The following is a 14,780-nucleotide window of genomic DNA, read 5'->3' on the forward strand; positions in this document are numbered from 1 at the left end:
TCTTATGCTACCATGATTGAAGCACCTCGAGCTCGTCGTCGTCTGCCTCGCAAATGGTGACATGGAGAGCCTGCTCCGTGGTTGTACTACACTCGAGTACCTTCGTCATCAGGAGATCAATGGGTTGAGTACCTTCCACATCACCTCCATGACCCTCCGGACTATTTATGTGTGTTGTTGGTGCAGCAGGAAGACATCACAAGATATGTACCATGGTATGGTCATTAAGGACACACCCGCACTTGAGAGATTACTTGTAGATGATCAATAAGGTCCAATAATAATCAATGTCATTTCTGCACCAAAATTGACAGTGGTGGGCTACTCGTCTGACAAATACTCCGAACTTGTTATTGGATCCACACCCGTTCAGGTACAACAACCGTCCTCTACCTCTCCTTCTACAAATTAACATTATTTCTAATTTTTAAGTTGTTGTTTGTCTGTCATTCAGAAAATGATTCCGACAAGCTTGACCCCGAAACTGCGCACGGTGAAGGTCTTAGCACTAGAATCTATCGGCCCATACCTGGAGCAAGTTGCCAGTTTCCTGAGATGCTTTCCGTGCCTGGAGAAGCTATATATCGAGGTCATGTTCCTTTCCTGTTAAATGTTAACCATAAGGGAGTTCAATTTGTGACACCTTTTTCCAAGTTTACAATGACAATGTACCACGATTTCTGAAGGATTCTTTTGGAGGATTTCAGTACATACATGTTCCCCTCCCCCATATTGGTTGCTTGATCCATATGGTTACAATCAATGAACATTTCTCCTTCGGATTCATCTGTACTAGTTTTCTTAGGGAACTTTTCATCCACTCCAACCTTTTGTGAAGAAGGCTACATTTTTGTAGAATGTAATCAAATGCCCATGTTAAACGTGTCAGATCAAAGATGGCATATTATTGCATTTTACAAGTCCTGCAAACCAAATAGGCCTTTTGTAGTGTTCAAAACTGCATGTAGGCACCAACACATTTTCTTCTTTTGCAGATAAGATTAGGCCCAGTGGTGGATAATGTGATACAATATAACAACCACGTCGAATGCCTAGATCTGCATCTCTCAGAAATTACTTTGAACTCCTACCAAGGGACCTTAACGGAGAGTATATTCGCCAAGTTCTTTGTTCTCATAGCAAGGGTGCTGAAGGTAATGAGGTTTTCCCTACATTTATTTTGCAAAAATGAATGGTATGTTAATCAGCGCCAGCGCCCGCGGCAGAATGGAATAGGCTCCAAAAATGCTGAATTACATTTTGGAACTTCAGATGATAGAGTAATCGGAAGTGATCGTGTCAACCCCATAAATGACTTCTCAGTGGCTGACCCCTTCGCAAAAATTGTGTGGTTTTGAAATCAGACTTAGAAGTGGTAATATCAGTTTGAACGTCTTTGGTATCCATGTTTAGCGGATCAGCACAAGCATTTGCAGCCGATGAGATGAATTTCATTTCTAATATCAGTTTGAACATTGTAATCTTCGAATTTGAGCCATATAACTATGGAATTTGAACCTTGTAATATTTTGAGCTTTTGTGGTACTATCGTTGAAATGGCATCGTATGAGACTCATATATTGGTAGCACTTTTTGGACCTTAATATGCAATGGTCTTAGATTTTATTAACCATTCTTGAATCTGTTTACCTTGTCGATCTTACAGCACACGATCTATATGGCTAACTCGACTGCGATCTTCGACATTATTGCACACAGTTGGTTTCTTCCATCGTGTGCCCTGTAGAGCAAAAAATTAATTATCGCACTCGAGTGTCCATCATCACCCTTCTATGTAAATTTGACCTCATCACCCATGGGTAAACTTATGTCCGAAGTTATTCCATACACTTCATTTCTACAAAGCTTTTTGCCAATAAACGCCCATGATTTTTCCCTCTTCTAGCCGACGCGTGGCCAAACTAGTCGGGCAAGAAGCTTGCACGGTAAACTGCACGGTAGTTGTCAAGCATGCACTGGAATCCTCTGCTATGAACGCCGTGACAAGACATGACGATTACAGGCCGACCGGCCCCCATTTATTACAGCGACCATTTAACCCTTATGTTTCTTTGACCTTTCGATCGCGTCCCACCATTGCATGAAGCACACCCACCATGAGGAATTCTTAGAGAGTATCCTGCACGGCTCCAATGGAGCTCTGAGCGGCTGCGACGATGAGCAGCAGTTCACCATGCGTGCCATGGTGGACACCCACAGAAGGTTCATGGACCTCTCGGTGGTGTACACCAACGACCCGGTCTGGGTGGAGCATTCCATCCACATCATGGAGTTTTTGCTTGCCAAGGAGAAGTACAAGGTGGTCGGGTTCGACCTCGAGTACACCCGCACTCGTGCCAGGTCTTGTCCCAAGGTTGACGTTGCCCAGATGTGCGTGCGCCACCACGTCCTCGGCTACCACTACTGCCTAGCCACAAGTCCTTGCAAGCGTTTCGCCAGGTTTGTCAACAGCCCCCACTACATGTTCACTATGGTGGACATCACCAATGATGTAAAGGCGCTCGAGAATTCGGGCATCGCCTGCCAGAATCTTGTCAACATCCAGGGCTAATAAAAGATCTAGGGCAGCAAGGAGGATGAGAAGGATTCACTAGTTCACCTCGCTGAGACCATCATCGACCCCTACTACAGAGACATGAAGGATTCGTGCAACAAGGACAAGTGTGCCTGGCACTCGGCCTAGATGGAGAAACTCGAAAAAGCTCATGTCATGTACGCAACCAAGGAGGCATACACGAGCTACGACATGTACAGGTGGATCGTTGACATGAGGAAGTGCCCCCTTCCCCAAAATGGCCGGGGATCAAGCCGGAAGTAGAGCAATGGCAAGCGTCGTCGCAACAATAAGTAGATGATTAGATCCTCGTTTCTCCTAGTTTAGAATGCATGTAATTGCATACTTTGGTGTGTGGAAATGTTATGTGCACAAGCACTTGTGTAATTGTATGCTTAATTTGGTTATGCAATGCTGTCTTTTTAAGTATATATGTTGATGCTCTGTAGACAGAGCGTAGATGTTGTGCGGACAAAGAAAATCACATCGCACACGGACTAAACAATGGAACCCACCGGTGATGTTTTCATCCATCACTCACAATTGTATACCAGCAATCATTTGCTCACAACACACACGGCTTGTTAGCAGCAATCGTCTGTGTTGTTACCGGTCTTCGCACACGTTTCCGATTACAGACCAGTTTGCCGCGTATCACACACATCTTGTTAAGTTGAACCATTTCTATTCTTTTGTCTCAATGCAAACCGTTCATCTGAGTGAACCGCATGCCGTATATCGCACACACCTTGATCTGGATGACCGTTTCTTTTGTGTTTCCTAATCACAAACAGTTCATCTGAGTGAACCGTATGCTGTATATCGCACACACCTTCATCTGCCTTCCCGTTTATTTTGTTCCTCCTCATCACAAACAATTAATTGAACTGAACCGTATGCCCTGCATCGCACACGCAACAAAAATCTAAACCGTGTTTGATGCATCCTCCATCGCAAATGTTTTGCACCTTTTTTGACCATTTTTACACCACTGTTTGCAACTATTGCATCGCACACAGTTTCATCGAAGGGTCTCTGATCGTAGTGTCATGTTAGGAGTATCCTGCAGTAGTGTAACTAACTCCTTAGTCACTTTGCTTGCAAGTCTTCTCATGATGTGTATTACCTAGAGGGCCCAGAGATTCCTCCCTGATACATGGAGTGGAAAATCCTAATCTCGATCCATGCCAACTCAACAGACACCTTCGGAGATACCTGTAGAGCATCTTTATTATCACCCAGTTACGTTGTGACGTTTGAGAGCACACAAGGCATTCCTCCGGTATCTTTGAGTTTCATGATCTCATAGTCGAAGGAATATGTATTTGGCATTTAAGAAAGCAATAGCAATAAACTGAACGATCATATGCTAAACTAACGGATGGGTCTTGTCCATCACATCATTCTCCTAATGTGTGATCCCGTTATCAAATGACAACTCGCGTCTATGTTTAGGCTAGTCTAGTAGAGGCTCACTAGGGACACGGTATTTGTTTATGTATCCACACATGTATTTAAGTTTCCGGTCAATACAATTCTAGCATGAATAATAAACCTTTATAATCATTAAGAAAATATAATAATAACCATTTTAGTATTGCCTCTAGGGCATATTTCCATCACTTGGCACCGGAGGGATCCAACAAATAACCTTCTCTAAAAGAAATGTTTTCTGCTGCACACTTTGCAGACACCACCAGCATTCTCTCATGATATTTAGATCACTAGAACCAAGAGCACTAAATTTAAATTCCACTTTTGATAGTTCTAAGAAGACCGGTGTCGAATTTAGGGATCTCCAGACCCAAGAAGGTTCGAACTCTGGGGCGTGTGCGAAGAACTCAACCTATCTAGTCTACCAGCTCGTCGCCCCACAGCCTAGCCCAATTCGCGTGAGCAAGTAAGAAGATGAACACTGAAGTTTACCTAGGTCCGGGCCACCTTGCGGTGTAAGACCCTACTCTTGCGTTGTGGTGGATTGTCCTCACGAGGTGCTGAGGATGAACTAGTACAAGGGATGAACAAGCTCGCGAGGTTGAGGGGTGAGGAATGAGTTGACCAGGGCCGGATCGGATCCCCCCTATGGTGGTGGCTAACCTACATCTATAGTGGCCTCGGTCCTCTTCCCCCAAAACATAGGCAGGAAGGGATCCAACAGTGGCCAATTTGAAAGGGGACAAGTAGTACATCTTATCCTGATGAAAGGTGATCTTCGCCTACAAAGCTTCTGGTTGTGAAGCAGTAGTGGGCTCGGCGATGACATACATCCTGCCGTGCTGGTGGTCTTGGTCTCATTGCACCAAAATGGAAACCTTTGCCAGATTCCTCAGGAACCCACGCCTGTCCTTGCCTCCTAGGCACGAAAGAGGAAACTGCCTTGTCTGCGCCCGCTGGCGCCTGCCCGGCCTTGGTCGTCATGGCTTGCGTCATCGTAGCCTCATGAGGCTGGGTACCTGCATAGAAATCTCCACTCCTCAAGAGGCTGCCTAGGAAGGCCGCTCCTTCGAGAGGTCTTGGTGTCATCCACCTCGCGAGGCTTGGACCCTCGCGAGGATCTTGTCTTGGCGGTCTTCTAGATGGGCCATACCAGGCCATCAAAGGAGCCATGCCATGGGCCGCAGGCAGGCAAGTCTGGGTACCCTGGTTCCCAGGACGCCGACAACCTATACTACTCTGTAGTGGCCTGAATATGTATTTAAGGTTCCACTGCAAGGTATTTCCTTCACCACTATCTTGCTTAAACTCCTCGGACTACTGGATGGCCACATGAGCAACCTTAGATCATCAGGTATATGGTGCCAAATTACATCAGCTTACAAATTGAAAGTCTCTTCTATGGAAATCAGCTCACAAGAAACTGAATATGGCTCATGCAGATAGCCTGCATCCAAATCTGACTTGAATGACGACCATGGTCTACGCCTGAACAGGAGCCCCAGGTGTTTGACTCTCACTCGTGTAGGTAGCGGCCATGGTTGCCACTATATTTCATCCGCTTGCAATTCTTCTATGGGCAACACAAATGCAATGATTTCCATTGTGCCATTGCCCAACATAGATGCCTGGTCAGGGAAGGTGTTGCCAATGGTTGTGGGTGATGAAGGAGTAATGACTATGTGGAGCACTGAATTGAAATGACTGGTGTCACGAGGGGAGCATTTCAGCAAACACCCGGTCAGCTTTTGTGCAACAAGGTCATTGGGGGCGATGAGGGCGACGCTATTGTCGACCTTGTTCGTCGCTGGGCTGGAGGTGTTGACAAAGAGGGCACTGAGCTCCTACACGCCGGCCTTGGGGTTGATGTTGGTGGTGTCTTTACGGGAGAAACGACCTCGACACTAGATGGAGAGTTGGTGCCGATGGAGGCTGCACCGGAGCGAGCTGCTCGACTGCTTGGTGGATGGGGTCGACCGTTAGCTCGAGGTGGACGGTGGTGGCAACATCATGGACCTCACCGATGCTATTGATGGTGTCGACCTGGGTCGAGCACTCCGTTGAACAGGTGACGGGCACCATCATGATGCACACCGGGGCAGCATCACGGGCGACAGTAAGGATCCCTTGGGCCTTGGTAGTGGAGTAGGAGACGTCGGGGGTGGGCGTCTGATACGTATCTGTTGTATCTACTTTTCATAATGCTTTTACTCTTGTTTTGGACTCTAATTTGCATGATTTGAATGAAACTAATCTGGACTGACATTGTTTTCAGCAAAACTACCATGGTGTTGTTTCTTGTGCAGAAATAAAAGTTATCGGAATGGAACGAAACTTTTTGGAGAATTTTTATACAATAAAAGAAAAATACTGGAGCCAAGAACCACCCGAGGCGGTCCCTGGGGGAGCAGAACCCACTAGCGCGCATCCCCCTCCTAGCGCGCCCAAGTAGGTTGTGCCCACCTAGTGGCCTTGCAGACCCTATCTCTGACGCTATAAAATCACATTCTCGGAGAAAAAATCAGGGAGGAAGAATTATCTCATTTCACGATATGGAGCGCCACTACCTCTTGTTCTTCATTAGGGGGGCCAGATCTGGAGTGCGTTTGGGCCTACGGAGAGGGGGATCTTCGATCTTTTTCATCACCAACCCTCCTTCATTGCCAATTCCATGATACTCCCCACTGGAAGTGAGTAATTCCTTCATAGGCTCGCTGGTCAGTGAGGAGTTGGATGAGATTCATCATGTAATCGAGTTAGTTTTGTTAGGGCTTGATCCCTAGTATCCATTATGTTCTGAGATTGATGTTGATATGACTTTGCCATGCTTAATGCTTGTCACTTTGGGCCCGGGTGCCCTGATTTCATATCTGAACCGTTTATGTTATCACCATTATATCTATGTTCTAGATCCGATCTTGCAAGTCATATTCACCTATTGCATGTTATGATCCGTAAACCCCGGAGTGACAGTATTTGGGATACTTTCTAGTGATGACCGTAGTTTGAGGACTTCATGCATTCACTATGTGTTAATGCTTTGTTCCAGTTCTCTATTAAAAGGATGCCTTAATATCCCTTAGTTTCCATATGGACCCCGCTGCTATGGGAGGGTAGGACAAAAGATGTCATGCAAGTTCTTTCCACAAGAACGTATGACTATTTAAGAAATACATGCCTACATTATATTTATGAACTAGAGCTAGTTTTGTATCGCCCTATGTTATGACTGTTATATGATGAATATCATCCAACGAATACACTGATCCCATGCCTATGATTTCCCTACATGTTGATCTTGCTAAGTTACTACTTCTACTGTTACTGTTACACTTGCTACAAAATCATTGCTATCACTATTACCGTTACTCTTGCTATTGCTACTACTATCAAAACTATCATATTACTGTGCTACTGATAGCTTTGCTGTAGATAATTAATCTCCAGGTGTGTTTGAATTGACAACTCAGCTGGTAGTACTTGCAAATATTCTTTCGCTCCCCTTGTGTCGAATCAATAAATTTGGGTTGAATACTCTACCCTCGAAAACTGTTGCGATCTCCTATAATTGTGGGTTATCGAGACCTTTTTCTGGCGCCATTGCCGAGGAGCATAGCTATATTTGTTGAGTCACTTGGGATTATTTTCTATTTATCACTATTAAGAATCTGTAGGATACCAAGACTAAGATTTTCCCTCTAAGACGAGGGGAGGTAAGGAACTACCATCTAGCTCTACACTTGATTCACCTTCTATTTTGAGTAGACTTGCAACACCACCACATGCTATTAATCCTGATATGTCGTGCTACTTCTATGAATGCTACTCATGATGATGCTAGTACCTTGCTTGATGATGGTGTGTCACTAGGTGATTTTCTTGATGAGCAAATTGTTAGATCTAAAGAGAATGAAATTACTAAGACTGATGAGATCATTGAAACTGAAAATGTTGAACACCTATTAGAACTAGCTCTCCTAGATATGAATTGCCTAAGATACCTGAGGGTTATGTTATGGATGAGGAGACAACTAGAGATTTTTTTGCTTGCAATATAGAGATGATCTAAAGAAATTGTTATGCAAACTGAAAGAGAAATCTTTGAATACTAGAATGAAATGTGATCCTAAGTTTTCTACTTAAACTCTCTTTGTTGATGATAAGGATACAAATTCTCTATTGACCCTGAGTTAATTAATTTGGTTGAATCCGATCCTTTCCATGGCTATGAAACTAAAACTATTGTGGCACACCTTACCAAATTAAATGATATAGCTACCCTATTTGCTGATGATGAGAATATTTGTTTTTATTATATCCTCAAATTATTTCCGTTCTCATTAAAGGGTGATGCTAAGATATGGTACCATACTCTTGCTAATAGTTGTGTGTGTAGTCCCCAGGATATGATTTATTACTTCTCTAGAAAATATTTTCCTGCTCATAAGAAACAAGTTGCCTTACAGACAATATTTACTTTGTGCAAACTTAAGAAGAGAGTCTTCCACAAGCTTGGGGGAGGCTTCTCCAATTGCTTAATGCTTTGCCTGATCATCCTCTTAAGAAAAATAAAATACTTGATATCTTCTACAATGGACTAACCGATGCTTCTAGGGACTTACTAGATAGTTGTGCTGGTTGTGTTTTCGGTGAATGAAGTATTGAATAATTTGATGAATTATTGAATAACATATTGAAAAATTATGATGATTGGACTCTTCCCGAACCACCGCCTAAACCCACTCCGAAGAAGAGGGGTATCTTATATCTCAGTCTCGAAGATATGCAAGAGGCAAAGAAATGTATGAAGGAAAAAAGGTATTAAAGCAGAGGATGTTAAAAACATACCTCCTATTGAAGAAATAGATGGACTTGATACACCACCACCCAAGGTGGTAGAGGTAAACTATTTGATGAAATTTGATTAAAAGGATAATCCTTATAATATGCATCCTAGTCAATGCCTTTACGAGTTTGATAACTACATTAGAAAACAAGATCACTTCAATGAAAAAATGTTATGAAACAATTGAAATACAAGTTTTATATGATTGCTCACTTGAGTGACTTTTTATTTAGAATCTCCAATGATGTTAGAGGTGTAGGAAAACATGCGTCTACGGTTCAAACTCAGTTAGAACAAGTTGCTAAATCTCAGAGAGAATTTTTTGATGAAATGAACAATAATATCAATGATCATGTTGTTAGAGTAATGACTAGAGGAGGTAGAATGACTCAGGAACCACTTTAACCTGAGGGACACCCTAAAAGAATTGAACAAGACTCTCAAAGAATTAACACTGATGCTGTCAGGACCCCGACTCAATGCCACATCGATCTAGCATGTAACACCTCATATCACTTTGCGGCCTCACGCACGGTATTCCCACGGGTGTCGCCTTACCTTAGCCCGGGACCGTTTGCGCCTTTTGGCACACGTATATGACAGTGTCGCTAGCATCCATATGATAAGGAGCCCGGGCTGACATGGCTAGTCGTAAACCCAAAGTGGCACAGACTTGCAGGGACAGGCATCCATGACCCAGCATCGAACGTGTCGGTCATCAGCGAGTGAATCCAGGCTGTAGCACTGGGCTAGCAGGACTCCGGTGAACCGGGCTGTAGCAGGCTAACAGGACTCCGGTATTCATCGCGTGACATTTCCCCGAAGGGACAGACACAGGAACAAAGAAGGACACATGCCGGCCAGCCTAAGTGTTCCGGAGCAGTAGCAAGCTACCATGGCTCGGTGGAAACACTAGGAGACATTTCCCGGTAAGAGAGGCTACTAAAGATAAACAACTAGATAGTCAGATCCCACACATACCAAGCATTTCAATAACATACACACAATATGCTCGATATGTGCAAAACACAACATGGCATCACAACATGACTCTACGACTCAAGTATTTATCCAATAGGCTCCGAGGAGCGAGATATTACAAACATGAGTCTCATGACCCAACATTTAGAGCATACAAATAAAAGCACAAGCGGAAGCTATCATGTCTGAGTACAGACATCTATAAATGAAAAAGGCTGAGAAGCCTGACTATCTACCAAATCCTGCCGAGGGCACAAGATCGTAGCTGAGGTAACAAGCTAAACGTCGAAGTCCACGTGGAACTACTAGTGAGACTGAAGTCTCTCTGCAAAAACATAAATTAAGCAACGTGAGTACAAATGTACCCAGCAAGACTTACATCAGATCTATCTACATATGCATCATTATCAACAAAGGGATGGTGGGGTTTAAGTGCAGCAAGCCAGCTTTGACTCGGTGGCTAACCTAAACTACGACTGCAATGTAACTCTTTTGAGGTGGCGCACACGAGTCCACATATTCACCATATCAATACACCACTATGGATCCGCTCCCGTCTCCCTACGAGAACGCCATCCATAGCACTCACGCTTATCTTGCGTATTTTAGAGTATCCACTTTCACTTGTCTATGAACTGATATACGCAACCCAGAAGTCCTTTTCCGCGGACACGGCTATTCGAATAGATGATGTTAACCCTGCAGGGGTGTACTTCTTCACACACGCTCTCACCACTTACCGCCGTTTACACAACATGTACTCGGCAACCTTCAAGCGGAAGCCCAACATGGGTGTCGGCCACGACCTGCCTAAACACTCAAGTCTCTAGTCCAGGTTTATCGCCTATTCGGGTTCCATCCATGAGGAGATCCGGCCGGAGTTTCGCTCACAGCCCCAAACGATGTGAACAGGGTTCCGTGACACCAAATGGGCGCCCGGTTTACCCGGCCACGTGCCTACCGCATCACAGCCCACCGCTACGGTCAGCGCTGCGCACGGCCTCCAGCATACTACAAACACCAGAAACTACTTGCAACTCCTGGACAGAGGACAAGGGTGATTAAGAAGCCGAGAGGGTCCATTGGTTTCGGGCCCAATGCGTGGTAGTAGCTGAATCATAGATCACAAACACAGAACTCAGTTCCTTAGGACGGCTGCAAAGAGACAACCCACCATGTACTCCTACATGGCCTCTCACCGCTACCTTTACCAAATCGTGTTCACACACTTAGCTCACACACAGTAGGACATGTTCACACGCCTCTGATTCATCCCCGATGAATCAGACCTGACTCAACTCTAAGCAGTAGCATGCATGACAAACAAGCATGAATGAGTAGGCACAACAGGGCTCAAACAACTCCTACTCATGCTAGTGGGTTTCATCTATTTACTGTGGCAATGACAGGTCATGCAAAGGATAAAGGGGTTCAGCTACCGCAGCAAGTAACAGATGAGTCGGTGTTGTCCTAATGCAGTAAAAGAGAGCAGGAGCAAGAGAGTGGGATTTTATCGGAATGAACAAGGAGTTTTGCTTGCTTGGCACTTCTGAAGATAACATAGTTCCTCATTGGTGTCATCGATCACATCGCCGGTACACGTCTATCGAGAGGGGACAATTACCGGCAAACAAGGAAGAACGCAATCAATGCAATGCACAATATGATGCATGCTCATGACATGGCAATATGAATGTGTTTTGAGCTAATGGAACTAGCAACAGATTAAATGAAGTTGGTTTGAATACAAGATTCAATTTCAAACTCCATATGTGATTATTCAAATGCCATTTAATTGATTTGTGCTAAACAGCAGCTATAAGTTGTTCTAACATGCATGAAAATGGTACAAATGGATTCCTTGAATTTTTCTGATAATTTTTCATATATAAGTTATTTAATTTGGAGTTACGGTTAATTTTCTATGATTTATTGAAGTTTAGGGCATTTTCTGAAATTTCCTGAATAATAATAAATCCAGAAATGAATTATGGCGTCAGCACCACGTCACTGTGACGTCAGCAGGGTCAACTGGGCTGGCTCGGGTCAAACCTGACGTGTGGGGGCCACACGTCAGTGACACAGGACCTAATCCCGGTCAAACCCAGCGCTGACTGGGGTTTGACCAGGGGTGGGGCCCACAGTCAGTGGCCTAGGGGGTTGGTTAGTGCGTCATTAGTGGCTAATGACAGCGCCACGTCACTGGCCACCGGAGTTCGGCCGGCGGCGACCCAAAACGCGGCGGATGTTCACCGGGGTTGCGCTACGGATGGCGGCTGGACGCGCGAAGGCCACCAGAAGGTAGCCCGTACACGGCCGCACCTAGCTGGCTGCACGAGGGGCCGCGGGGTAGTCGGAGACGACGGCGGCGAGCACTCTTGCGGTGGCCGGAGTTCGGGCTGGGGCAGGGACGCGACTGCAGCGCTCGAGCGAGCAAACGGAGTGGAGAGGCATCCTCCTGGAGGCGCCAGGAGCGTGTCAGTGCCCCTGGTGCGAGCAGGAGAGGCTCGGGAACGCGGGCTCACCGGCCATGGCGGACGGCGGCCTCGGTGACCTCGGGGCTACGGCTAGAGGGCGGGAGCAAGCAGGGGGGCAGAGGGGAAATGCTCAGGGGCTTACGGTGAGTTCGAAGAGAGGGTCGGCGTGCTCGGGGAGGCGACGGAGACGGCGAATCGGGCCGGCGACCTTCGATGCCCGTCGGTGAAGAGGGCGGCAATGGCGTCACTGCAGGGCTCCTGGTGTTGCTTGGAGCGGTGGGGAGGAAGAGTAGGTCGAGGCAGAGCTTTGGGAGGCGTCGGGGAGACGAGGCGGTGGTTGTGGCCGCGGCGAACGGCGTCGGTGGCGACGGGGCTCCGCTCGGTGGAAGAGAGAGGGAGCCAGAGAAGGGGGGGGGAGAAGGCACGGGGAGAGTGCGAGGCCTGGGAGGGTGCGTGGCGTCGCGGATGGGGTCCAGGGCGACGAGAGGAAGCAGGAGGTGGCCAGGGGAAGCAGGAGGTGGCCGAGGCCTCTTGGGCGCTCGCCACGCCTCGGTCCTTCTGGCGAGGAGGAAGACGACAGGGGGAGTGGAGATGGGCTGGGCCATGCTGGGCTAGGTAAGTGGCGCCAGGTAACTTCCTTCTCTCTCTCTCTTTTATTTCTTTTCTATTTCTGTTATTTTGTTTTTGATTTGATTTAAAATACCAAATCATTTTATAAAATCCTGGAAACAATTGTGGGTGCTTTCTGAATTATTTCAGTGACCCTTAACAATTTCCAACATTTATTTGAACATTTAAATTATTTATAGTATTTAAATGCCCAAGGTCAAATACAATAGGATTTAATTCAAAAATCCAGAATGGCCTAGAAATATGTGCATCATTGATGGCAGGGGTTTTCACCTTAAACAAAAATAATGAACTTTTCTAAAGGGCATTCTGGGTTTATTGAAAATATTTTTATTTTGATCCTAATTGCATTTTATTTAGTGCTAGGGTTTGTCATCCCCATTTCAAGTTTCATAAAATTTAAACATGTTGCATGGATGCTAAAGCAAAAACAAACAAGGGCTGATCTGGGGCTGTGACAGCTCACCCCCACTAAACAAAAATCTCGTCCCGAGATTCAAGCGTAGGGTAAGGTGAAGGGGGAACGCAAACTAGTACAATCTTCACGATCCAGGTTGCACTTCAACTGAACGTTGATTTGTTCACCATCATTTTCTCGAAGTCTTGCTCTGAGAACTCCAACTAACATGACAACGAGAGGAAAGGAAAGACCCTAAAAGAATCGTTCTTCTCGGAGGTCGAACAACTCAGGAGTAACTCTCGGGATGAGACATAGCAACATCTCTTGAGCTGAGAGACGAAGCACAGATCTGAAGAAATGGAGTGAGACAGATGACGAGGGTTCACTAGGTAGACAACAACTTCACGCTTAAGGTGGTAATCGGTTGTCAACGTAGCGAGGAGTTGAATTGCCATGATACCATAACGATGCACCTTAGGGAAGGTGACTCATAGATATATCCCCTTAAGCGGCAAAAAGAATTACCTTTGATTCAAAGATTATTGAAACTCTTTATACCAGCCTAAGGCAATCACAAGCGATCATTTGGAGGGGGTCGGTAGAATGGCATACTCGGACTTGGATGATGTGGATTACCTTGTTGAAGACAACGTAATGGATGAATTTGCTTATCACCGGAAATGGAAGAGATCCATGGTAGAATGGCACAATGGTGGTGCAAGCTGGGAACAGAATGCAAATGCTGGGAATGATTCTGGTAACTGGGGAGGAACCCAACAATAGAGAGTGAATTCACTGTTTGAATAGGTCATAGCATTGCCGAGGAAACTGAGAGCAAACCGAGTTAGTACCGATGATAACACGTAGCGCTTGTGCGTGCTCTCAAGAACTTGAGCATTTCCATAATCATCAAGGTTTCACCAACATCCATGTCAAAGGTGCTGACCACACAACATACTACCATGATGAATAGCGATGGACGATGCAGATGCAAAGGAGGATAACACTTTCTCGGATTTCACCTTAGCGAAGCCAAGGAAACAAAATCTAGATGATCGACCGAGAGACATTTAGCACTCCGCTTCTAATGTTCTCCTTGATGTGCTAGCGTAATCCACCCATAGATATGGTTTGATATCTAGAACATCAAGTAAAAAGGTCGGACTTCGGGATCTCAAAAATCATAAGGCACAACTAGGGAGTAAATCCTACGAAGTCCTTATGGAAAGGTGGCCAACTTCCTCAAACAAGATACTATAATAATAGGTCTACCGGATGGGTGTGTTGGCCACGACATCCACCTTACCGGTTATCGAGAGACCAATATTATAGTTCTTGGGAAATGTTCCAACCATCACATCTGCCTGAGATTCAAATCTGGTTGGTGTCAGGATATTCCAGACTCATCGAGTCTAGGAAGAAAAACGAAAGTTGGCA

The sequence above is a fragment of the Triticum dicoccoides genome, chromosome 4A (genome assembly GCF_002162155.2).
Source record: "Triticum dicoccoides isolate Atlit2015 ecotype Zavitan chromosome 4A, WEW_v2.0, whole genome shotgun sequence".
Taxonomy (NCBI): domain Eukaryota; kingdom Viridiplantae; phylum Streptophyta; class Magnoliopsida; order Poales; family Poaceae; genus Triticum; species Triticum dicoccoides.